The sequence below is a fragment of the Lithobates pipiens genome, unplaced genomic scaffold (assembly GCF_037356315.1).
Source record: "Lithobates pipiens isolate NorthernLeopardFrog02 unplaced genomic scaffold, aLitPip1_a1.2 Scaffold_13, whole genome shotgun sequence".
NCBI lineage: Eukaryota > Metazoa > Chordata > Amphibia > Anura > Ranidae > Lithobates > Lithobates pipiens.
The window spans coordinates 59,236,493-59,260,739 of NW_027507718.1; the positions used below are offsets into that span (position 1 = coordinate 59,236,493).

The 24,247-nt window shown below is 40.0% G+C and overlaps 1 protein-coding gene across 4 annotated transcripts in view; it reads left to right on the forward strand.

Moving 5' to 3' along the window:
* Window positions 1-24,247, forward strand: part of LINGO2 (leucine rich repeat and Ig domain containing 2) — a 2,286,714-nt gene that overhangs the window by 1,043,790 nt on the left and 1,218,677 nt on the right. For all 4 annotated transcript variants that reach the window (XR_013272157.1, XM_077475131.1, XM_077475129.1 and 1 more), the window contains exon 6: window positions 6,697-6,761. The gene's annotated coding sequence lies outside the window, so the exon portion shown is untranslated. The remainder of the gene's footprint in view (window positions 1-6,696; window positions 6,762-24,247) is intronic.

The window sequence follows — 24,247 nt, forward strand, 5'->3', positions numbered from 1 at the left end:
AAAATTTTAATTTTGTGTTATACATCCTTTGGCCATCCTAAGATACTCAATAAAGAGCATAAACGTACACATATACATACACTGTGAATTTTTATAGTGAAGGCTGAAAAAGGGGCTTGATCATGTTCTGCACAAAAGAGTAAATTAAGTAAACAGACAAAAACAGCAAAGGAGGGTGCCAGATAAGTAAATCAATGACACAAACGAAGTGAACAACTTGCTTTAAAAACAAAGAACACATAGAAAAAATATGTTTAAGGACACAAAATAAGGAAAATTTCAAAATTGCCTGGATTTCAGGTACCATTAAAAAGTCTATTAGCAGTTGAATGTTTTCTAATCCTACTTCATAGGAAGAACTAAAAGGTCATACTTTCAAAGATAATACAGGTGTTTTAATTAGCGTTATTTTACCTATGAGTACAAGAAAAGATCTGAAAAGTTTGACCTGTAAGAACAGCATAGGAATAATATATTCAGCTGGAAGGAAACTGATGTAGGTTTAGTGATGTTAAGTTTAAAAATATTGAGCGCTGAATATCGTCAGCAATGTGCTCATGGAAGAAGTATAGAGTGCATTTCAGATAGCTGGCAAACATTTTTCGACTGAACAAAAGAATGTCATGATCCTGTCTTGCTAGGAATTTAGATTTTAGATCATTAAAAGTTGTATGCATCAGCAAAGTGACAGTTCAGTTTAGAGACTCAGAGGGGATTATCACTAAATTCACAGGATTATTTGTCAACTCTTTTCTTCCTTGTAATTGACTTTTTTTTAACTGTCAATTTGGCCAGTAGTTTAAAATGGTTGAATATACATGATAGTGCACCTGTACAGTGATGTTCAGTGAAATCTAGACTGCTCTGTTTGCATAATTAAAAGTACTTACTTGGATTATTAGAAAACTTTCAGAATGAGAGATTAATTTTTTTTACATGCACTTTTACATGCACATTTTAACCTCAATTTAGCTCAACCCTTGAATGTTATAATGATATCCTTGTAACATTATTTTTTTTAAAGTCTTACATGTTTAGGCATTTTACAAGTTTAAATACTATCATAGCATAGCAAAAGAATCATTGTGCAGTTATTACTGCATGGGAAGCTAGTTGTTACAAATTTTAGGTTGCACAAAACCATTTTAGGAAAAAAACTATAATGGTTTTCGAGACAAATGTTATTTATTTATTTTTAAACAGATTCACATAGTTTTTTTTTTCTTACTATATTAGGTTAACCACCTCAATATCAGTATGTTACACCCTCTTCTTTTCCAAGGATTTTTAATTTGACGAAAAGTTACGCTGTCGCGCATTAGTAAACTTAAATAAATTTTAGATATTTTTTTGAGACAGATAGTTTTTTTATGGTATTTATTATCTTCTGGTACCAAACATTTTGAAAAAAAAAATGTTTACCCTACTTTTTTGTGAAACATAAGAGAAATGCAAGGACAGCACAAACACCCCAAGATGATCATTTTATGCCACCATTTTTTGGAAATGAAGAAGCATGCTGGTATTGAGATGGTTAAACATGTACGCAATAAAAATAATTCTGTTGTTTTTAAACTTCAACAACCTATAGGTTGAAATTACTGATCTAATTTTTAAATTAACCCATTGATTGTATTTTATAATGCTAATTTGAAGGGAGGGATAGGATATTTTGATACTGAGGAGGTCAAACCGATTCTCTCAGCTGGTGCCACCAATCTCTTTATATCTGTTCTCCTGTGCAGATCACACAGCAAAGAATATTTAACAGCATACAGTTCAACTATGGTAGGTAATAAGCCTTGATGTGACATGTTGGGTAATCGTCTTTCTTCGATCCTGTTCTTTGAGCTGTACTTAGCCTATAACTGGTGACGCAGACTGTTTAAACCTCACTAGCACTTTGATTGGTTCACAGTTTTCACAAGTCATATTTATCGCTTTAGATTTTGCCTGTGATCTGTGTTATCCAATGACAATGCAATCACAGACAATGTGCACATGCTGTAAACAGAGAGATGCTTTTAACCTACTGTCATCGGTAGAGTGTGAGCAATAATTCTAGACTTAGACCTCCTCTGTAACTAAAAACATGCAACCTGCAGAATTTTTAAATGTCGCCTATGGAGATTTTTAAGGATGAATGTTTGTAGCCATTCCACGAGCGGGCACAATTATAAAATGTGACATGTTGGGTATCAATTTACTCGGCGTAATATTATATTTCACAATATAAAAAAATTGACTTTACTTTTGAATTATTTTTTAATTCAAAAAAGTGTATTTTTTCCAAAAAAAGTGCGCTTGTAAGAACGCTGTGCAAATACGGTGTGACAGAAAGAATTGCAACAACCGCCATTTTATTCTCTAGGGTGTTAGAAAAAAATGTATAATGTTTGGGGGTTCTAAGTAATTTTCTAGCAAAATTTTTTTTTTTAACTTGTAAACAACAAATCTCAGAAAGAGGCTCGGTCCTTAAGTGGTTAAATATCCCATCCCACAACAATACTCTAAGGCCGCGTACACACGCGCGGACTGTTCGCCCAACTTTGTCCGTCCAACAGTTTCGGCAAACAGTCCGCTCAAACTTAGCATGGACGGACATGGCCACACACGACGGACGAACAGTTTGCTGAAACCGTGCGCGATGACGTGAACGGCACGCACGACGGGACGAAAAATACGACGTCCTATACACTGCACTATAGCTTTCGGCGTGAAAATCCTTTCTGAGCATGCGCGCAACTTTGTTTGACGAACAAGCCTACACACGAGCGGACTGTTCGCTGAAACAAGGTTTCAGCGGACAGTTTTACGGAATTTCCGAAAAACCTTGTCCGTCCAACTGTCCGCTGAAACTGTCCGCTGAAAGCCCACACACGAGCGGACTGTCCGCCCAAACACTGTTCAGCGGACAAAGTTGGGCGAACAGTCCGCGCGTGTGTACGCGGCCTAACAGATTGTTTAATTATAAGGCCATCCATGAGAAGGGTAAAGTGATTCACATCTTAGCAGTGAATGGTTGGTGAATGTCACATTCACTACTTTATAGACAAGCCCCAAGTGTTTACAAAAACAAATGTCAAATACAGGGCACATGCATAAAACAGGTTTCACAATCCAATATGGGCTCACTAAAGCAAGAACAGAGCAGAACTGTTTGTTTTCATATTGTCTGTCTCTAATTAAAATTGTATATGCAGCTGTAAAGAACCATAAGTCACAGGAGAGAATGGAGAGAGATGAGCCACTCTTCACCCACGTGTCAAAGTTAAAATTTTAGCTGTTGAGCTCTGTAAGCCAAAAAACTCAAAAACAATCTGCGCAGTCACTAATCACCAATATTGTGAAAAACCCCACAGCCAACCTCAATTGCCACTAAACATCAGAAAGTGCTTTCACTATACCCCATAACATATACATAAAACCATTAATGTAGTGCAATACAAACAGAAACCTGTACTGAACACATAAAACTAAAAATTTAATTGAAAATAAAAATAAAGTCCATAAACAAAAAAAGAATCCTCCACCAATGTGATTTAAATTCATAGTTTCTTTCCATACCTTTAAATGCTGTCTGTGTTGTGTTGTGCATGCAACCACCTCGTGCTATTATTGAACACTCACCTCACAGTATTGACCCCAATACAAATGCAGGGTCAAACCAGCTCTTTTTGCCACTCCTTGGGCTATGTGATCCAGTACTCCACTGGTGGTTAATTTTCTCCTCTAGCAGCACCACATTCACACTTATAGGTAGGTTACATGCAAAAACAGAATGGGACTGCCAGTGCTCTTTGTATAACAACTGCTTTATTAAAATGGCCAAAGAAATACACACTAAAAGATCACTCCAAGTGCTATGGTATAAGCTTCATATAAAACACATGGGTACATCAGGACATCAGTCTCCCTCCACACCACATTGACCCAACTAACTCACAGATAGCCACTCAATCACATATCCAACACATATGGGTTACTCCCCCTTTCCAGGCTTCAACAGTAGGACTGGAGCCTGGCTATCATGTTTGCATTTATAGCCTCTTTCTGCCATTGCCTTGTAAACACCTGCAGCATCCAGGAGAGAGAACACAAAAGTGATATCACTGGAGGTGCGGCCATCTCCCGCGACCATAAATATGGCAAAACACAGCAGATCTGAAGCTTTGACATAACTAATCCTGCACACACTCAAATGACATCACATTGAGAGCTAAATACGATAAATAATAACTGTAAATGCCTCTAATTACATTTCATACGCACTTTATTTTTATTTTCATTTTCATTTTATGCATTTGTAGCCAACAAGCATTCTTTGTTACCAAAGGTCACTATTGTAAACATGTTACAGTAAGCCTGAATATCCTCTTGGTCAGTTGAAATATAAATATTACAAACATTACAAATATTCATATGTTTATATAAACCAATGTGTATGCTTATGTGTGTATGTAAATAACTGATTTAGAAAGTGTTTGATTGTGGGTCAAAAGAGTCCTGGCTTAAGAGCAAGGCAACTGAGAAAACGTTATGTTTTACAGCTAATTGTAAGGTTTAATGTGCTACTGATATAGGGCCTGTCATGCAACAACTTCTCGTGTAAAGGTTTTTTAAGGCTATCAATATTTAATCACTCTTCCATGAAAACATGTTTCTTCATGTCCACCCCAGAATTAAAATTGCAGTTAGAAGTTAGTTGAACTGTGTGTGTCCTTAAATGTTAAGGTATATTCAAATCTGTGTTAAAAATGTCTGCTGCTTTAGTAAGGTAAGCATACAATATGCATTCTTGGTATTTCATTTAATCTCTTAACGCTATAATTAATCTTTGCTGAGTCCTTGTTGAACTCTGCTTCTAGACTGTGACCCAATTAGATCAGTTTGGTTACATTTCTAAAAAATCTATGAAATATTTCAGCCTAGTCAAGAAGAGATTTTATAATTCAGTTTGTATTTTCTTTGCTTGTTTTTTTCTTTTTATGCACAGTGAAATACTAGATACTTTTACTTTTTTACCTGGTTTTACACTAGGGAACTAATTTAACACAAAGTTGAAACTACCTCTGTTTCATCTGGGTTCCAACTGTATTTAATATTCTATTTCCCAATAACTGATGTGAATATGATTGAGTTTTACTATAAGGCATTAGTATAGGTCTGATGGTGCTTTATATAATGACTTCTGAGCTTAAAGAAATACTTAGGCCAGACTTGAAGAGGTATCACCAAAATACATACAGTTTATATACAGACCCGCTCCTAATGAATCCAGGCACTGTATAAATGATCACTATAATCGAAAAATAGAAAAAATATTGAGAAAGACACATAAGTGCATATAAAATATCTTTAACAACATACAGTACATAATAATTTCCCAAATTGACAAGAAACAAACAGCAACATAGATTGGTTTGGTCTCTACATGTGTATTCAGTAGATACATTTAAGATTCTCTTAAATATGGTTCTAACATTGTTATAGTTCATATCAGGGATGTGGTGCTATATTGACTTCCAGATGTCCAGCTAAAATATTTTCTCTTTTATGATAGGTTCTTGGCTGTATCCTTTGTACCTAAGTTTGTGACAATGGGAAAACTGTAGACATGTTGCACTCAATTTGCTAAAGTATTAACTGAGATGAAGTAAATTAAAATTAACCTGTTTTTATCCAAGCATTACATCTGTATCTATAGCCAAATTTTTATTTTTATTTTGGATACAGTGGTGAAGGGTTAGGACCTCTTTTTTTTTTTTTTTTATTGGTGTCTTTGTTACAGCTATGGTGATTTACCCTCTCTCTTTATCCTGGTTATATTTGTCATTGGGCCAAAAAGTAGGGAGAAAATCCAAAATCTTATGGTTATCACTTGTACGGGAGATAGGGGGAAATCTTGCAATGGAAAAATATGTACCAGTAATGGCTGACTAAATGGGAAATTATCCTAACTTTCCAGTTGCCTCTCAAGAACAGGAAGTAAAGAGAACTGTCTCCAATGGGACACATGCAATAAAAGAAAACCTGATAGGGGTTTTAATTATTTCCCCTATCCAGAAATGGGTTAAAGTGGTTGTAAACCTCATACATGAAAAATGAACAAAGCATATCATTTTATAATGTGTGCTAAGCTGAATCCAATGCACAGAGTCTGGTTCTTCTCTAATTTCTCCTCTCTTTGTTATCTGCATGAGTCACTGATAGAACTGTAAACCTACACCTCAGCCTCCTGGGAGCCTGTCCCCTTTCAGCATACAGCATGTGACTCATACACTCAGCTCTGTAGAGAAGAAAAGGCTGCAGATGTTTCATCGTTGTGCATCATCTGAGGCTAGTCACTACACTGGGTATTTGTAAGGGTTTACAATCACTTTAAATAGGCTCACTTCAATTCATTCCTCCCTTAAAAAATTTCAGTATGTGTTTATTGCCATTTTTGGCAATATGAGATTTTTGTAGGCAAATAAACAGTATTTGTATTTTTCAATGTTTGTAGTTCACCTGTTGTATAAGGCTATTCTCTCATGTTGTGATAACAATAAAGATACTTCAGAATGATGTAGTTACATTTTAATGTGGAGCAGTATTCCCGCATTACCTTTACCTAAATAATGTTGTTTGCAAAAATGTTTGTTAGTGCAACTTTTAAACCAAACTTCTGCTAAAGTTTGTTTTTTGTTTTTTTAGTTTTGGATTAGCTTTGGGAAGAATTGTATTTTCCTGTTGGAGGAAGGAGCCTGGAGCTCCTCTTGGTGAGTAGAAATGAAATGTATATTTAAAATATATTAATGTTTTTATATGTATAAATGTGTATGCCTATGTGTGTATTAATAATAATGGCAACAGATTTGTAATGCCTATGACTTGAGTTTAAAACTTCTTAAGAGCATGACAACTTAGGAAGCTTATGTTTCATTTAAGAATATGATCTGTCATACTGGGAATAAACTTCCCTTCATGAAGTATAAAGTTTTGGCAAAATGTATTAAGGTTATATTCACTTGCTTCCTGTACCCGTGAGGCCTGTACAATACATGGAGTATATTGTATTGCTAAAAATATATTTTTGTTTTGTTCTGTGCTAATAATAGGTTGTACAGTCTTCCCTGAAGATAGGTGAAGACAGGATCATTCCAATGGATAATTTACTTTATATAACATAAAGGCACATAAACATACTGCCTGCTTCTGTACTTTAAATCTATTACTTATTTGTCAGGTGTGGGAAAATACATTATCTGGGCAGGGAGAATGCTGGACTTTGCATATTGCTGGCAGGGTTACTGAAGCATATGAACAGGATACAGTTCCTGAGTTGGTTATGACAGAATCAGGATGCAGAACTTGAAAGCTGGCTCTCAGTTGTCTTCCTCGGGGATAAGAGCCAACTCTGAGACTATACTTTCCACCGCTAAGTTAAACGGTTAGGCTTGTAGTACGATTTGGGCTTGCAGTCTCATTTTCCCAACAGCCTGTGTAGTCTCAGTGACAGCAGGACTTTCTATGACTGAATTAGTCAAGGAAATCAGACAGAAGAAATGCTGGCACGAGATGTGCATTGTGTGCTTTAGGCAGGAAACAAAAAAGCTCTGGAGACCAAACCAAAGAGCCATCCTTTAAAGTTCCAGCCAAGTGTATTCTCATTAGGTTCTTAGTTTTTTTTACTCCAGAGATGAGATTGGACAGTTAACTGAACTGTGGATACTTATAACAGGGTTAAATCGGTAACGTTTTGCACACGTTGTATATTGTATTTAGTTATTTTTTAACTCTATATAAATGCATTTGAGATACTAAAGCATTACAGTAAGAACAATGATTAAGTCCAGTATTTTAGGGTATTAGGTAGACATGTGCAGAGTAAAATATTTTGTTTCGGAATTTCGTTTTCGTCCGAAAAATTAATTTATTTAGTTACTCCTGAAATTCATTTTTATTTATTTTGTTTTTGGTTCATTCGTCCGAAAATCCACATGAAAATCCACATGAATTACGGTCGAATCTGTCTTTGAAGGCTTATGGTGTCTGTCGAATGTATAAAGAAGATTTGACGGAGCTAGTATATAGCATACTTCGTGTGAACTTTAGAACCCTATTAAAGTCTATGGGACTCCAACGTTCAAAATCTAAAGTGCTAATTTTAAAGGCTAATTTGCAAGTTACTGTCCTAAAAAGTGTTTGGGGACCCGGGTCCTGCCCCAGGGGACATGTATCAATGCAAAAAAAGTTTTAAAAACGGCCGTTTTTCGGGAGCAGTGATTTTAATAATGATTAAAGTGAAACAATAAAAGTGTAATATTCCTTTAAATTTCGTAGGAGGGGGGTGTCTATAGTATGCCTGTGAAGGGGCGCATGTTTCTGGTACTTAGAACTGTCCCTGCACAAAGTGTCATTTATGCAGGAAAAAAGTCCTTTAAAATCACTCGCAGCTATTATGAATTGTCGGCTCCGTAATACAGAGAACACTCATTAAAAGTCATTGATAAAAATAAAAAAATAAAAATAAAAAAAAGCGTGGGGGTCCCCCAAATTCAATTACCAGGCCCTTCAGGTCTGGTATGGATATTAAGGGTAACCCTGCGTCAAATTTAAAAAAAAAAATTGATGTGGGGTTCCCCCTAAATATCCATACCAGACCCTTTATTCGAGCATGCAACCTGGCAGGCCGCAGGAAAAGAGGGGGGACGAGAGAGCGGCCCCCCTCCCTCCCTCCTGAACTGTACCAGGCCACATGCCCTCAACATTGGGAGGATGCTTTGGGGGTCTGTGACCCCTCAAAGAACCTTGTCCCCATGTTGATGCGGTGAAGGGCCTCATCCCCACAACCCTGGCCGGTGGTTGTGGGGGTCTGCGGGCGGGGGGCTTATCAGAATCTGGAAGCCCCCTTTAACAAGGGGACCCCCAGATCCCGCCCCCCCGTTTGAAATGGTAAGGGGGTACAAAAGTACCCCTACCATTTCACAAAGAAAGTGTAAAAAATAGTTAAATAAGACAAACACACTTTTAAAAAATTCCTTTATTAAAAAAAAATAAAAAAAAGATTCCAGAGGTGGTAATCCACTCTTGCTATCCAGCGACGGACGATCTTCTCTCCGGGGTCCAGCGATGGCTCATCTGAATCAGCGCAGCGAATCCATCCATCTTCTGTCTCCACTGAGGAGACACTGCGGGGATTCCGGCGGCCTGACGTTCGTTATATGCGGAGGGCGGGGCCACCCGTCACCTGACCCCGCCCACCTCTGACGCAAGGGGAAACCCAGGCTTTCCTGTGACGTATGGGTGACCCGCCCCCTCTGATGTAACGGAAACCTACCTGTGTTACATCAGAGGGGTGCGGGGTCACCCATACGTTACGGGGAACCCCGGGTTTCCCCTTGCATCAGAGGGGGCGGGTTCAGGTGACGGGTGGCCTTGCCCTCCGCATATAACAGGCATGTCCAAAGTCCGGCCCGCGGGCCAGTTGCGGCCCGCGGTCCGGTTTTGAACGGCCCGCCTGCTCTTTCTCAATTTATTGTGCCATGGGAGCAGGGCTGTCAGATCAGCCGATCCCCGGCACTGTGAGAAGCTCCGTGAGCTTCAAAAGTGAAAGTAAAGTGCAGAGGATTGTGTTGTGCTCTCTGCTTCCCCCTACAGTGCAGTACCCAGCTGAATGAGGAAGCTGCAAAGGTACTGTACTACAAGCTAGATTCGTGTTAAAAAGGCCTTTATTCATGTGGGTGTATGTATGTATGTGTATGCATGTGTCTGTATTTGTGTGCATGTATGTCTGTATGTGTGTGTGTATGTGCACATGTGTCTGTATGTGTGCGAGTGCACATGTGTCTGTGTGAGTGCACATGTGTCTGTATGTGTGTGTGTCTGTGTGTGTGTGTGCACATGTGTCTGTGTGTGTGTGTGCGCACATGTGTCTGTATGTGTGTGAGTGCACATGTGTCTGTGTGAGTGCACATGTGTCTGTATGTGTGTGTGCACATGTGTCTGTGTGTGTGTGTGTGTGTGTGTGTGTGTGTGTGCACATGTGTCTGTATGTGTGTGTGCACATGTGTCTGTATGTGTGCACATGTGTCTGTATGTGTGTGTGTGCACATGTGTCTGTGTGTATGCACATGTGTCTGTATGTGTGTGTGCACATGTGTCTGTATGTGTGTGTGCACATGTGTCTGTATGTGTGTGTGTGTGCGCACATGTGTCTGTATGTGTGTGTGCACATGTGTCTGTATGTGTGTGTGCACATGTGTCTGTGTGTGTGCACATGTGTCTGTGTGTGTGCACATGTGTCTGTATGTGTGTGTGTGTGCACATGTGTCTGTATGTGTGTGTGCACATGTGTCTGTGTGAGTGCACATGTGTCTGTGTGTGTGCACATGTGTCTGTATGTGTGTGTGCACATGTGTCTGTATGTGTGTGTGTGTGTGTGTGTGTGTGTGCACGTGTCTGTATGTGTGTGTGCACATGTGTCTGTATGTGTGTGTGCGCACATGTGTCTGTATGTGTGTGTGCACGTGTCTGTGTGAGTGCACATGTGTCTGTGTGTGTGCACATGTGTCTGTATGTGTGTCTGTATGTGTGTGTGCACATGTGTCTGTATGTGTGTGTGTCTGTATGTGTGTGTGCACATGTGTCTGTATGTGTGTGTGTGTGTGTGCACATGTGTCTGTATGTGTGTGTGCACATGTGTGTGTGTGTGTGTATGTGTGCACATGTGTCTGTATGTGTGTGTGTGCGCACATGTGTCTGTATGTGTGTGTGTGCGCACATGTGTCTGTATGTGTGTGTGCACATGTGTCTGTATGTGTGTGTGTGCACATGTGTCTGTATGTGTGTGTGCACATGTGTCTGTATGTGTGTGTGCGCACATGTGTCTGTATGTGTGTGTGCACATGTGTCTGTATGTGTGTGTGTGCACATGTGTCTGTATGTGTGTGTGTGCGCACATGTGTCTGTATGTGTGTGTGCACATGTGTCTGTATATGTGTGTGTGCACATGTGTCTGTATGTGTGTGCACATGTGTCTGTGTGTGTGTGTGTGCACATGTGTCTGTATGTGTGTGTGTGCACATGTTTCTGTATGTGTGTGTGTGTGTGTGCACATGTGTCTGTATGTGTGTGTGTGCACATGTGTCTGTATGTGTGTGTGTGTGTGTGTGTGTGCACATGTGTCTGTATGTGTGTGTGTGTGTGTGCACATGTGTCTGTATGTGTGTGTGTGCACATGTGTCTGTATGTGTGTGTGTGTGTGTGCACATGTGTCTGTATGTGTGTGTGTGCACATGTGTCGGTATGTGTGTGTGTGTGCGTGTGTGCACATGTGTCTGTATGTGTGTGTGTGTGTGTGTGTGTGCACATGTGTCTGTATGTGTGTGTGTGTGCACATGTGTCTGTATGTGTGTGTGTGTGTGTGTGCACATGTGTCTGTATGTGTGTGTGTGTGTGTGCACATGTGTCTGTATGTGTGTGTGTGTGCACATGTGTCTGTATGTGTGTGTGCGTGTGCACATGTGTCTGTATGTGTGTGTGTGTGTGTGTGTGCACATGTGTCTGTATGTGTGTGTGTGTGTGTGTGCACATGTGTCTGTATGTGTGTGTGTGCACATGTGTCTGTATGTGTGTGTGCGCGTGTGCGCACATGTTTGTGTGTGTTTTTTTTTTTTATTGCACTGCACCAAAAGCACCCTACATTTTCCAATGTGTGGGGTACCATTAAGAATTAACGGTGCCCCCTAAAGTGCAGAGCATTCGTCTGTGTGTTGGGAACGAGTGCGACAAAGGCAAGAGAATTATTGTTGGGCTGTGTATTAGGGCTCGGATGGACACACATAAGCCCCGTACACACGAGCGGACTTTTCAACATCCAAAGTCCGACGGACTGATTCCGTCAGACTATTCGATCGTGTGTGGGCTGCAACGGACTTTTGACTCGCCAAAGTCTGAAGGACTTTAGAATATGGAACATGCTTCAAATTTTTCCGAAGGAACTCCGCCGGACCCGGTCCCTTCGAAAAATTTGCTCGTGTTTATGCTATTCCGACGGACTAAAACCGATGCTAGGGCAGCTATTGGCTACTGGCTATGAACTTCCTTATTCGAATCCAGTCGTACGTCATCACGTTAGAATCCGTCGGAGTTTAGTGTGATTGTGTGTGGCCAAGACCGCTCAGCCGAAAAGTCCGGCAGAACTCCTTCGGCAGAACTCCGACAGAACTCCTTCGGAAGTCTGTCGGACATAAGTCCTCTCGTGTGTACGGGGCTTTAGACCGAATTTTCAATGGTTCAAAGAATGTCAGGCAAAATGGTCGGCCCTCAGGCATGTTCACTTCATCAACTCCGGCCCACTTTGAAAAAAGTTTGGACACCCCTGGCATATAACAAACGTCAGGCCGCCGGAATCCCCGCAGTGTCTCCTCCGTGGAGACAGAAGATGGATGGATTCGCTGCGCTGATTCAGATGAACCATTGCTGGACCCCGGAGAGATGATCGTCCATCGCTGGATAGCAAAAGTGGATTACCACCACTTTTTTTTATTTTTAATAAAGGAATTTTTCAAAAGTGTGTTTGTCTTATTTAACTATTTTTTACACTTTCTTTGTGCCCGCAGACCCCCACAACCACCGGCCAGGGTTGTGGGGATGAGGCCCTTCTCTGCATCAACATGGGGACAAGGTGCTTTGAGGGGTCACAGACCCCCAAAGCATCCTCCCAATGTTGAGGGCATGTGGCCTGGTACGGTTCAGGAGGGAGGGGGGCCGCTCTCTCGTCCCCCCCTCTTTTCCTGCGGCCTGCCAGGTTGCATGCTCGGATAAAGGGTCTGGTATGGATTTTTAGGGGGACCCCATGTAAAAAAAAAATTTAATTTGACGCAGGGTTCCCCTTAATATCCATATCAGACCTGAAGGGCCTGGTAATTGAATTTGGGGGACCCCCACACTTTATTTATTTATTTATTTTTAATCAATGACTTTCAATGAGTGTTCTCTGTATTACGGAGCCGACAATTCATAATAGCTGCGAGTGATTTTAAAGGACTTTTTTTCCTGCATAAATGACACTTTGACTGGCATACGATAGACACCCCCCCCCCCCCCTACGAAATTAAAAGGAATATTACACTTTTATTGTTTCACTTTAATCATTATTAAAATCACTGCTCCCGAAAAAATGGCAGTTTTTAAAACTTTTTTTTGCATTGATACATGTCCCCTGGGGCAGGACCCGAGTCCCCAAACACTTTTTCAAATCTTTTTTCTCTGTCGAATATTTTCTCTATATAATCTTGGACTAATAGAGGTAAGGTTAGGCACATTCGACCACAGGTTCTATAGACACAGATTGTTATTGTCAGAGTCGCGTCGAATCTCCTATTCTATATCGCACTGTTGTAACAATGAAAACGAAAATAAAGCATTTATTTATGTCGGATCTTTTGTTTTTATGTCGGATTCTGTGCTTTCGTTATCGTTTGTCAAAACGAAAACAAAAATAGCTGAAATTCAGACGAAAATGCATTCGGACGAAAACGAATGCACATGTCTAGTATTAGGAAAACGCAAGCAAAACTGCTTTGAAGTAATGGAATTTAGTATGTTGCAACTGGAGGTCTTGCTCATACCACATATCAAAATTGGATGGGGTCTTAATTCAAATTTTATCATAGTCAGAAAATTACAGTTCCTGCAATTTACCTATGAGCTTGCAGGAGAAAATACACCATGAGGGGAGCAGATATCCAGACACCTTTGGAAGGCATTGCTTAAAACCCCATGCTTTGGACCCCCTTCATCTGCTCCTTTTGCAATGGAGTAGCCCCTAAATGCCTTTTTCAGGTTCTTTGGTGTGATACAGTAATGTTACGGGTCCTCTTTAGGGATGAATTTTGAGTTTGAGTCGAATGTAAGTTTGACTCAAACATTGGTGTTGGCCCATTCGCCAAACAGCAAATTTTATGGGGCATTTGCAGAAAGTTTGAGGGCCCCATAATGCACTGCAAGACCGCAGTGCATTGATGTAAAATGATTGCCCAAAGCATACACCTGACCTGCATGCTTTGGCCAATCACAGCACGCTCCTCAGTGAGAGCCATAATTGGCCAAAGGCAGGGTGCCTTTGGCCAATCATGGCTCAAGGGGACTAAGTCCATGCCCCACACTATATAAGGCTGCTTACACAGTGCCCATATAGTGTGTTATAGTGAATGAAGATAGAGAGATTGAGCTAGATTAGGCAGACAGGTTAGTTATTTAGTAGCAGTGTATTTGATATATATATATATATATATACAGTCAGACTAGTTATATACAGTCAGACTAAGGTATATATACCCTGTTTCCCCGAAAATAAGACCTAGCGTGATTGTTGGTGATGGCTGCAATATAAGCCCTACCCCACAAATAAGCCCTAGTTTAAGTCCTTGTAGGTCTTCTTTTCAGGCTAGGGCTTAGTTTGGGGGAAAAAGGGAATGGCTTATTTGGGGGGTAAGGCTTATATTGCAGCCATTACCAACAACCACGCTAGGTCTTATTTTTGAGGAAACAGGGTATATATATATATATATATATATATATACAGTCAGACCAATACAGTTTCCAATACAGTGCAGGCAGTGTACACAGTATATAATACAGTGTGTACAGTTTCTAATACAGTGCAGGCGGTGAACACAGTATATAATATAGTGTGTACAGTTTCAAATACACTTCAGGTGGTGTACACAGTATATAATACAATGTAGTGCAGTGTTAAAAAAATACCCATAAAGGCCTCCAAAGAGAGGCAGAGACTTACATGCCACTAAAAGAGGACAAGCAGCCTCTGAAATAATATTTAACAGCAGGGACCGTTCCTGCACACAACAAGAGTAACTGTGAGGGGTTACAGTGTTCTGGCACCATCAACACCTAAGGCTCAATGTTTCTGCCCCTGTTTAACAGGGGCATGTAATTACAATTTTTTAAATAATATTGGACAGCAGGGATGCGCCCAACAAGAGTAACTTTGAGGGGTTACTGTGTTCTGCTACCACCAACACTTAAGGCCCAAATTTTCAGTAGAGTATATAGTGCAGTCTGTATAGTATATATATATACTGCAGTTCAGAGCATATTATGCAGTGTAGTATATATAATACATTGCAGGGTATATAGTGCAGTGTACAATATATAATATAGTGGATTAAAATAGTTAAAGGGAGCCCTGTGACAGAATTAGGAACAAAAAGAATTAGAATAAAATGGCATACCAGACCCAAATCTATGGTATGGATTTTGGGTGGGGACCCCCACGCCATTAAAAAAAAAATTGGTGTGAAGTTCACCTTGGACTGAGGGGAGAAACCCACACTGTTTTTTAAAATTATTTTTTATGTATATTGCCGGGATCTGGCAATACGTTACAGCCGTGAGCAATTTTAAATTACATTTTTTCCTTTAGAAATGTAATTTTGCTGTGGTACTTTTCTAAACATGGGAAAATGTGCTACTTTACAGGCAAACTAAGGGCACAACATTTAAAGGAATATTACATTTTTATTGTTTCACTTTAAGCATTCCTAAAATCACTGCTCCTGAAAAAACTGCAGTTTTAAAAACTTTTTTTTGCATTGATAAATGTGCCCTGTGGCAGTATCCGGGCCCCCAAACACTTTTTATGGCAATAACTTGCATATAAGCCTTTAAAATTAGCACTTTTGATTTTTCACGTTGGTGTCCCATAGACATTCAAAATACAAATAACTCTGATCCAGTGGATAAAGTGCAATAAACGTTATTGAACTTTATCCACTGGATCAGAGTTATTCGTATTTTGAATGTTCTATTTACTTTAATTGTCTGTGAAGAACTTTTTTTTTTGCCAAGACACAACTTTAGGAGGAATTCGTATATTTTAAAGCTCATTTGCATATCTTTTTTAGTTGTTAGCGCTACTTCATCATTTATACGCAGTCCTGACCCATACCTCCTGCCCCCTGTTCAAGCTGGGAAGCATGGAGCTGACTACTTCCTAGTTTTCCTGAATGTACAGCTACTCAGCACATCACACCAGAACATTTCCAAGCTACCCGGATTGTGCCAGGAGCCAGTGGGACACAGTAGAACTGCAAGGACTACATACTTATGATGAACATGACTCCAATTTATATCTTGTAATGCCTTGTATACATGGTCGGAAATTCCGACGGAAAAGGTCCAATCGGATTATATTGTTGGAATTGTGTGTGGGCTCTATCGGACTTTTTCCGTCGTAAATTCCGACGGAAAAAACAAAAACAAAACAAAAAACAAACTCCTCTAAAATCAATACCAGACCCCTATATAAGCACAAATCCTGAATGACCAGGAAAGGGTGGGGGGCAAGCCTGTACTACCCCTTAACCATACCAGGCCTCATGCCTTCAAAATGAGGGGGGAACTGTGTCAGGTGGAACACCCTGGCAAAGCACCTTGTCTCCCTGTTAATAAGGACAAGGACCTCTCCCCTCAACCCCTGGCCCAGTGGCTATAGGGTTTGTGAGTGGGGAGTAGGGATGAGCTCGAGTCGGCTGTTTTAAAAACTTTTTTGCATTGATACATATCCCTGGGGCAGTAACCAGGTCCCAAAACACTTTTTAGGGCAATAACTTTCATATAAGCCTTTAAAATTAACATTTTTTATTTTTCTCATTTGTGTCCCATAGACTTTATTGGTGCTCGCATGTTCGCACAAATTTTCTTTTGTTCACATGTTCTGGTGTGAACTGAACCAGGTTTTTTTTGGCTCATCCCTAGTGGGGAGCTTATCGGAATCTAAAAGCCCTTTTAAAAATAAGGGGCCACCAGATACTGCCCAGTCTATGTGAATGAGTATAGGGTACATAGTAGCTCTACTCATTCACAGAAATTTGTAAATAAACACACATAAACTTTTTGACAAGTCCTTTAATGAAAAATAAATATGACCCAGAATGTAAATACACTGCCAATTACTTTGTTCTGCAAAGCAGATCCACATCAATCATGATGCCATCCCTGTGACATCATTGACCAAATATGATAATGTCCATATATGGTCAGTGATGTCACTTAGAGACCCTGACCCTTTGATAATATTGCAGGGACCAGGAGGTGACAATTAAAGGGGGTCAAACAATAGGTTTGTACATGTCGGCATATAGCAGTTCATCATGCTTGACATGGATCTGCATTGCTGGGAGATGTGATTGATATTGAATTTGCATCATGGGACATTTATTTTGTCATGTTCAAATGTTCTTAGGGCTATTTTTCTCTTGGGATGAAATGTTGAGCGAATGTTACATGTGCCCACGGAAAGGCAAAAAAGAAACATTTTTTTTAATTAATAGACCCCCCTTGTGTTGTGTAACTGTTTTTATTTAGTTTTTGGCACTGGGAACTTTTTCAGCTCTGAAAACAAGTGTCACGGTCACACCCATGCACACCCATGCACTTCTATTCAAACATTGCACCCAGAAAAGAAAATCACAAGAACGTTATGGGAAATCAAATATTTTTGAATTGTTATAAGGGAGGAAGGTAGGGGGCATAAGGGTAAATTTCCCACTGAGGAAACTTTTTATAGTGAAAAATGTAAAAAAATGTATTTGCCTAGCTTTGAAGAGAACTTTTACTTCCTGTATCTTTGAGTGACTCACTATTTTATGCATCAATCTGCAGCACATGTAGTTGATGTTTACAAAAATCTATCATTGGTTAGAAATCCACACTTAAATCCATACTTAAAACCATAAGATGATTTTACAATATGAATATGAAAATGTTATTAATTTTCCAGACTTTATTGAGGCGGAGTACACTTGGCTCTGTACAGGTTTGGTTTGCAGTTCATTATAGCTTTACAGTCTAATGCCCTGTACACACGGTCGGACTTCCCGACGGAAAATGTGCAATCGGACTGTGTTGTCGGAAATTCCGATCGTGTGTGGGCTCCATCTGACTTTTTCCGCCAGATTTTCCGACACAAAAAAGTTTGAGATTTGGATCTAAAATTTTCTGACAACAAAATCCGATCATTTAAATTTGGATCGTGTGTAGACAATTCCAATGCACAAAGTGCCATGCATGCTCAGAATAAATTAGGAGACTAAAAACTATTGGCTACTGGCCTCTTTATAGTCCCGTCGTATGTGTTGTACATCACCTCGTTCTGAACGATCGTATTTTCCATCAACTTTGTGCGACCGTGTGTATGCAAGACAAGTTTGGGCCAAAATCTGTCGGAAAAAATCAGATGGATTTTGTCATCAGAATGTCCAACCGTGTGTACAGGGCATAATAAAACATTCCCTGGTTTTATTATACCATTTAAAAAAAAAAGATTTTTTTTGGAGTATGTAAAATAATTTAGAACCTATTTTAAAGATATTATTAGCATTGAAAGTGTGTTTTATTCTTTATGACAAAATTGGTAAAATCCCAATGCATCCTTTCAACTTATCTTTTAACTCATTGCAGTTCAGAAATACTGTATTTGGGGAATATTCATTTACTGTATGTTATGTGATCTCATATATTTGGGACAAGAGAAGAAGGAAAGTCCCACCGAGGGCACACAAAGAGGAATGTGGAAGCGCACCAGAAGGATGGTTAAAAAGCCTGTAGCCAGGATAACATGTTTTGGGGCATGCACCAAAGTTTTTGACAATCCTGGCTTGGATCCTGAAACATGTTATCCTGGCTACTGTTTTTTTTTCTGTTTCAGTATATTTATTGAGATTTTAAGTTCAGATATAAAAGTAATAATACAGATAATGCCCCCTTCTACAGGCCAACATAGCCTGATGAGTGTGTCAAACATGTAAGGGTCAAATATCCAACATTTAATGCTTGACATATCTCTGTGTTCATCTCTGTGCGTATCTCAGTAATTGTATATGTGCTAGACTTTGTGAAAATTCATATTTGTGTAATTTGCAAAACATTTGGCCATGGCTATACACTCATTCCTAAATAAGAAAGATTTTGTCTATTCTGTGTCATTTTTTTTGTTAACTGTTTTGATCGTTGTTGTATAATATTCTATCTGTCCTTCAACGTTTTAAAGCAATCTTTTTTGTGTATGCCTTTACCAAAGCACCCTAATGTTTAGCGTTTGTGAGTTCATAACTCCATAACAGGTTTATATTGTTTAATGGACCTGATCTGTGGAGTGTAACAGCTCTTATTTAGGCACCCAACTGAGTTCCAAAGCTACACACAGCTTATATCAGCAGGGGCAGTGGTGAGCACCAGCTCACTCTGATGACAATAACATGCTTTCAGTAAAGTTGTGTAAATAAATGTCAAGTGGAGAGGAAAACAGTACCCACTGACCCTTTTTTTCTAAGTGATGCCACCCATACATCAGGAGAATAATACAAATAAATGTGCAGTCTGACTGCATTGTCTCTGCTTATTTAAGACCAGCCACAGAAATATTTCTGTCCACTTTCCTACAATTAACACCTTTGTGACCAAACAAAGTGTGCAGTTCTGATTTGTGTCAGTACAGTATACAGTATATAACAAGTATTCTCCAAATACTTTGCATACTAAAATCTAATAATTTATGCTCCATTCTTTTAGGGACACATGATGCTTTTATTAGTTTTTTTTAAAGTAAATATCTTACTTTTTTTATCAAAAAAAGTAGCTATGAATGTGCTGAAGAAAAACATAAGCAAGCTACATTGTATGCAGTGCAATGTACAAAAATGTGTGTCAATAGATGTCAGTGCAATGCAATGCACTTCAGTGTATCTAAAAAAAAAAAAAAAAAAAAAAAAAAGACGTGTTAGCATTTGTTGATTGATATTTCCTATACAGCAGCCACTTTGGGATCAAAGTTTGTTAGACAGTGTTTTGTACAGTTTATACCAGGTGTGCAAACATGTCCAGTGGATGCATAGTCATCGATCAATTCATAAGGCTTCTGCAGCATTATAATGAGAAGTATGTCCAGGTGGACCAAAATTAAAAGGACAACCATAAAATAGCCATAATTTGGCAAGAGATTGCCTCAAAAACCTTATCCAGGCTGGCAAAATATACAAATCCCAACAAACAGCAACTGGTGAGTACTTTTTTGTTTAACAATATCATACCATGAGACAACATTGCAAAATGAACCGCTACAGATGTAATGTGTTTTTTTTCACAAATATCAACACACGTGTGAGGCCGCGTACACACGCGCGGACTGTTCGCCCAACTTTGTCCGCTGAACAGTGTTTGGGCGGACAGTCCGCTCGTGTGTGGGCTTTCAGCGGACAGTTTCAGCGGACAGTTTGACGAACAAGGTTTTTCGGAAATTACGTAAAACTGTCCGCTGAAACCTTGTTTGAGCGAACAGTCCGCCCGTGTGTAGGCTTGTTCGTCAAACTAAGTTCCGCGCATGCTCAGAAAGGATTTACACGCCGAAAGTTATAATGCAGTGTATAGGACGTCGTATTTTTCGTCCCGTCGTACGTGCCGTTCACGTCATCGCGCACTGTCATCGCGAACTGTTCGTTCGTCGTGTGTGGGCATGTCCGTCCATGCTAATTTTGAGCGGACTGTTTGCTGAAACTGTTTGACGGACAAAGTTGGGCGAACAGTCCCGCGTGTGTACGCGGCCTGAATGTTTTTCTGCCTGTAGACATCTGCATAAAGTATTGCTAAGGTAAAGGGTGTATACCATACCTTCTTTGCAAGACAACTTGTCTTCAATGTGAGGAAGGTCATCCTGTCCCCTAAAAGGGATGTGATGGTTTGCTAGGGGGATCTATAAGCATCTGAAAACCTCTTTTATAATGCACCCACCAGTCATGGGCACTTGTCTGCAGGGCTGCTGATAAGGCCGTACAACTGGTCACCTTGTACTGGAGCCCGGCCCCATCAGCTCAACAGAGGGCCCAGGCAGCTTTATAGTTCATTTATGCCACAGAAAAAATAAGACTTTATTAAACTACACCCCCATATGCATACTGGTGTGTATAATTACATGCTCCTGGGACCCATGGGGTTAACAGAGTAGCCCAAGAGGTGAGAGCAGAGGACAGACATTCTCTTTCTTTTTAGGGAGCAGGCATATAATCCCCTGCATTTGTGCTGCACAAATTATAGTTCCAGATGGCCCCCCCAATGCCTTGCCTAGCAAAGTTATTATTTTGTACATGCTCCACTCCCTCAGTTAAAGCTGAAGCTGATTTGAGGTAGCAAACATATGGCCCTGCCCTCTCTGATGCCACGGGGAAGCCATTGGGAAGTCAGTTATAAAAGAACTGTCACCTGAGAGGACAGTCATTATGGCGGGTGGCTCCCATGGAGGCGGATCGGTGGCGGCATGCATGTTTTTTTTTTTCTTTTTGCTCCATCGGCGGAGCGAGAGAAGAAATAAATGGACTTCATGAGGACATTTTTATTTTTCTATTTTTAATAAAGGACTTGTCCCATAGACTTTTAAAGGGTGGCTTTCCGAATTTGCCGCAAACACCCCAAATTGTTCGCTATTCGGAGAACAGGCAAACACCCGATGTTCGAGTCAAGCGTCAACATCGGGCTCATCCCTGATTCTCATGTTAACTTCAGACATGACTGAGCAGACCATGAAAAATGGTCTGCTCAGTCTAAAATTCCTGGGCCTTTTTTTTGCCTAGTCCTGGCCTGAAGATCATCATTGTGATAATCACAGCACAGAAGGTGCTCTATGACTCTGTCACTGTCACATGACTATTGGGTGCTGACTTTGTAAACATTTTGCTTAACGTATGGCTGTACTGAGTGTTAAAGACTGTAACACAGCCTTAAGAAAGTCAGCCCCCAGCAGGTGGGTGACACTGTGACAGAGCCATAGAGCAGCTGCTATGCTGGGATTATTATAATGATGATGATCATCATAAGACACAGTAAGATGCTACTTTGCACTGAGCTGCCTTTTTATCTTGCCTAACCACTCCCCTATAAGAACCTTTCACCCAAGATTTCCAATTAGGGCCATTTGTTTGTTTTTCATGCAGACCTTTTTGAAAGCTCTATGTGTACACTTACCTATCTCTGTGTCCATTTATGTCCAGGAAAGAAATGGAAAAGGACTGTGTATGTTTTTATTTTTCCAGAGCTAAACATAACAGATCAGAGGTAGGCTGATGTAAATGTTCACAATGTTATTCTAAATAATAAAAGTATTTTTAAACTACATATAATTGCCATAGTGTATTAGAAAGTTAATGACATTAAGTTTGAAGGTTACTGTATGCCTTTTTTTAAGGACCCAGAAATCATGTGGTCACGCGTGGATTTCTATTTCTGTCTTGAGACTTTTTCAAAATAGACTGTCTGTCAGCATGTTGGGAGGAGTTATGTGGTTTACTATAGAGCTATACCAAAAATGCGACAGTAGGATGTTACTTTCAAAATTAGTTGACTATTGTTTGTTACTATACTTGGATAATTTGTAAATTATATTATGTCATGTTTATACATTAACTACGTGAGGACCAGCCGCGGCAGGTTGGCTCCCCTTAGGCGAGCCATCGTAGCGGTACGTCAGCCGCTTTAAGAGCACTAGGGGGTGCCCGCGGTGTGACGACAGTGTCGATGCATGTGCCTGGTGGTTGCAGCCGACAGATCTCCTTTCTGTCGGGTGAGGAGACTGATTTTTTTATTGCTTAGAAACAGCGATCAGGCAGTCCCATTCCCTACACTCCCTAGGACACAGAAACACTCCCTAGGAAACAAATCTAACCCCTTGATCGCCCCCTAGTGTTGATCCCTTCCCTGCCAGTGACATTTATACAGTAATTAGTAGCTATTTTTAGCACTGATCGCTGTATAAATGTCAATGGTCCCAAAAAAGTGTCAAAAGTGTCTGATATGTCGGCTGAAATTTTGTAGTCTCAATAAAAATCGCTAATCACTGCCATTACTAGTACAAAAAAATATATTAATAAAAATGCCATAAATCTATCCCCTATTTTGTAGATGCTATAACTTTTGCGCGAATCAATCAATATACGCTTATTGCGTTTTTTTTACCAAAAATATGTTGAAGAATACATATCAGTCTAAACTGAGGAAAACATGTCTTTTTAAAAAAAAATATTGGGATATTAATTATAGCAAAAAGTAAAAAATATTGTTTTTTTTTTTTTTTAATTTTCGCTCTTTGTTTACATTGCAAAAAATAAGAACCGCAGAGGTGATCAAATACCACCAAAAGAAAACTCTATTTGTGGGGAGAAAAGGACGTCAGTTATGTTTGGGTACAGCGTTGCACACCCGAGCAATGGTCAGTTAAAGCAACGCAGTGCTGTATTGCAAAAAATGGCCTGGTCATTAAGGGGCAAATCTTCTGGGGCTGAAGTGGCTAAGGAAGGATTAGAGGAGCACATATGTTCCGAGTGAACTCTGCACGTTGAAAAGAATATTAATCTGATCTCTCCCCTTCTGAAATGCTTGAAATTCCTTGTATCCAATTTTGCTCAAAATAAAAAGCTTTTGCTGCAAACCATGATAAACTTCAAGGTCTCCAGTTCTTACTGACGAGGAAGACTTTTTTTACACCACCCATAGAGCCATCCCAAGTCTACCCCTGTCCGCTGTGTGGTGTATGCAGACATAAACTAGGCCTTGCTACAGTCTCATCCTCATGATCCTATTGACCCTGTGATGGCACCCACTTGTCAGTGCTTTGTATGCACCCTACAATGGAATACTGATTGCTGCACCATTAAGGAATTGGACACATTTCTGGATCTGATAAGTATATCTTACACCCCAAGAACTTGGGAGCCATGCAATACTTTATATACAACCTTTGGATTGCAAATGGTCCCTAGGGGATCAAGGCTATCAGTTTGCTTTCTGCAGCCATATGCCACAATGTGAGGAAGGCCATACAGGAGTGGATATGCCACTGAGTGTTTTTAGTGGCTCTACACATCCTGGTTGTGTACCACATATCACATACCTCCTCTAGACCATTGGAAAAGTTTTCCCTATCTTGGGTCGTTCAAATACCATCAGGACATTGCCAGCACTATTTGTGTAATTGTGGCCCGTAATCCTCATCACTACTGGATCCAACTATGCAGCAGACTGACAATGGGAACATACACTTTTTACCCCATGAGCATCGACAGTTTATATATCTTGGCCTCCATAGGTGCACAAGCTATTCATTCTTAAGAGGTTTTGTGGACTAGAGGGTACAGCCCTCTATACTAGATTTATCTTTGCACAATTGCCACATGCCGCTGTCATCTTGGTCTTA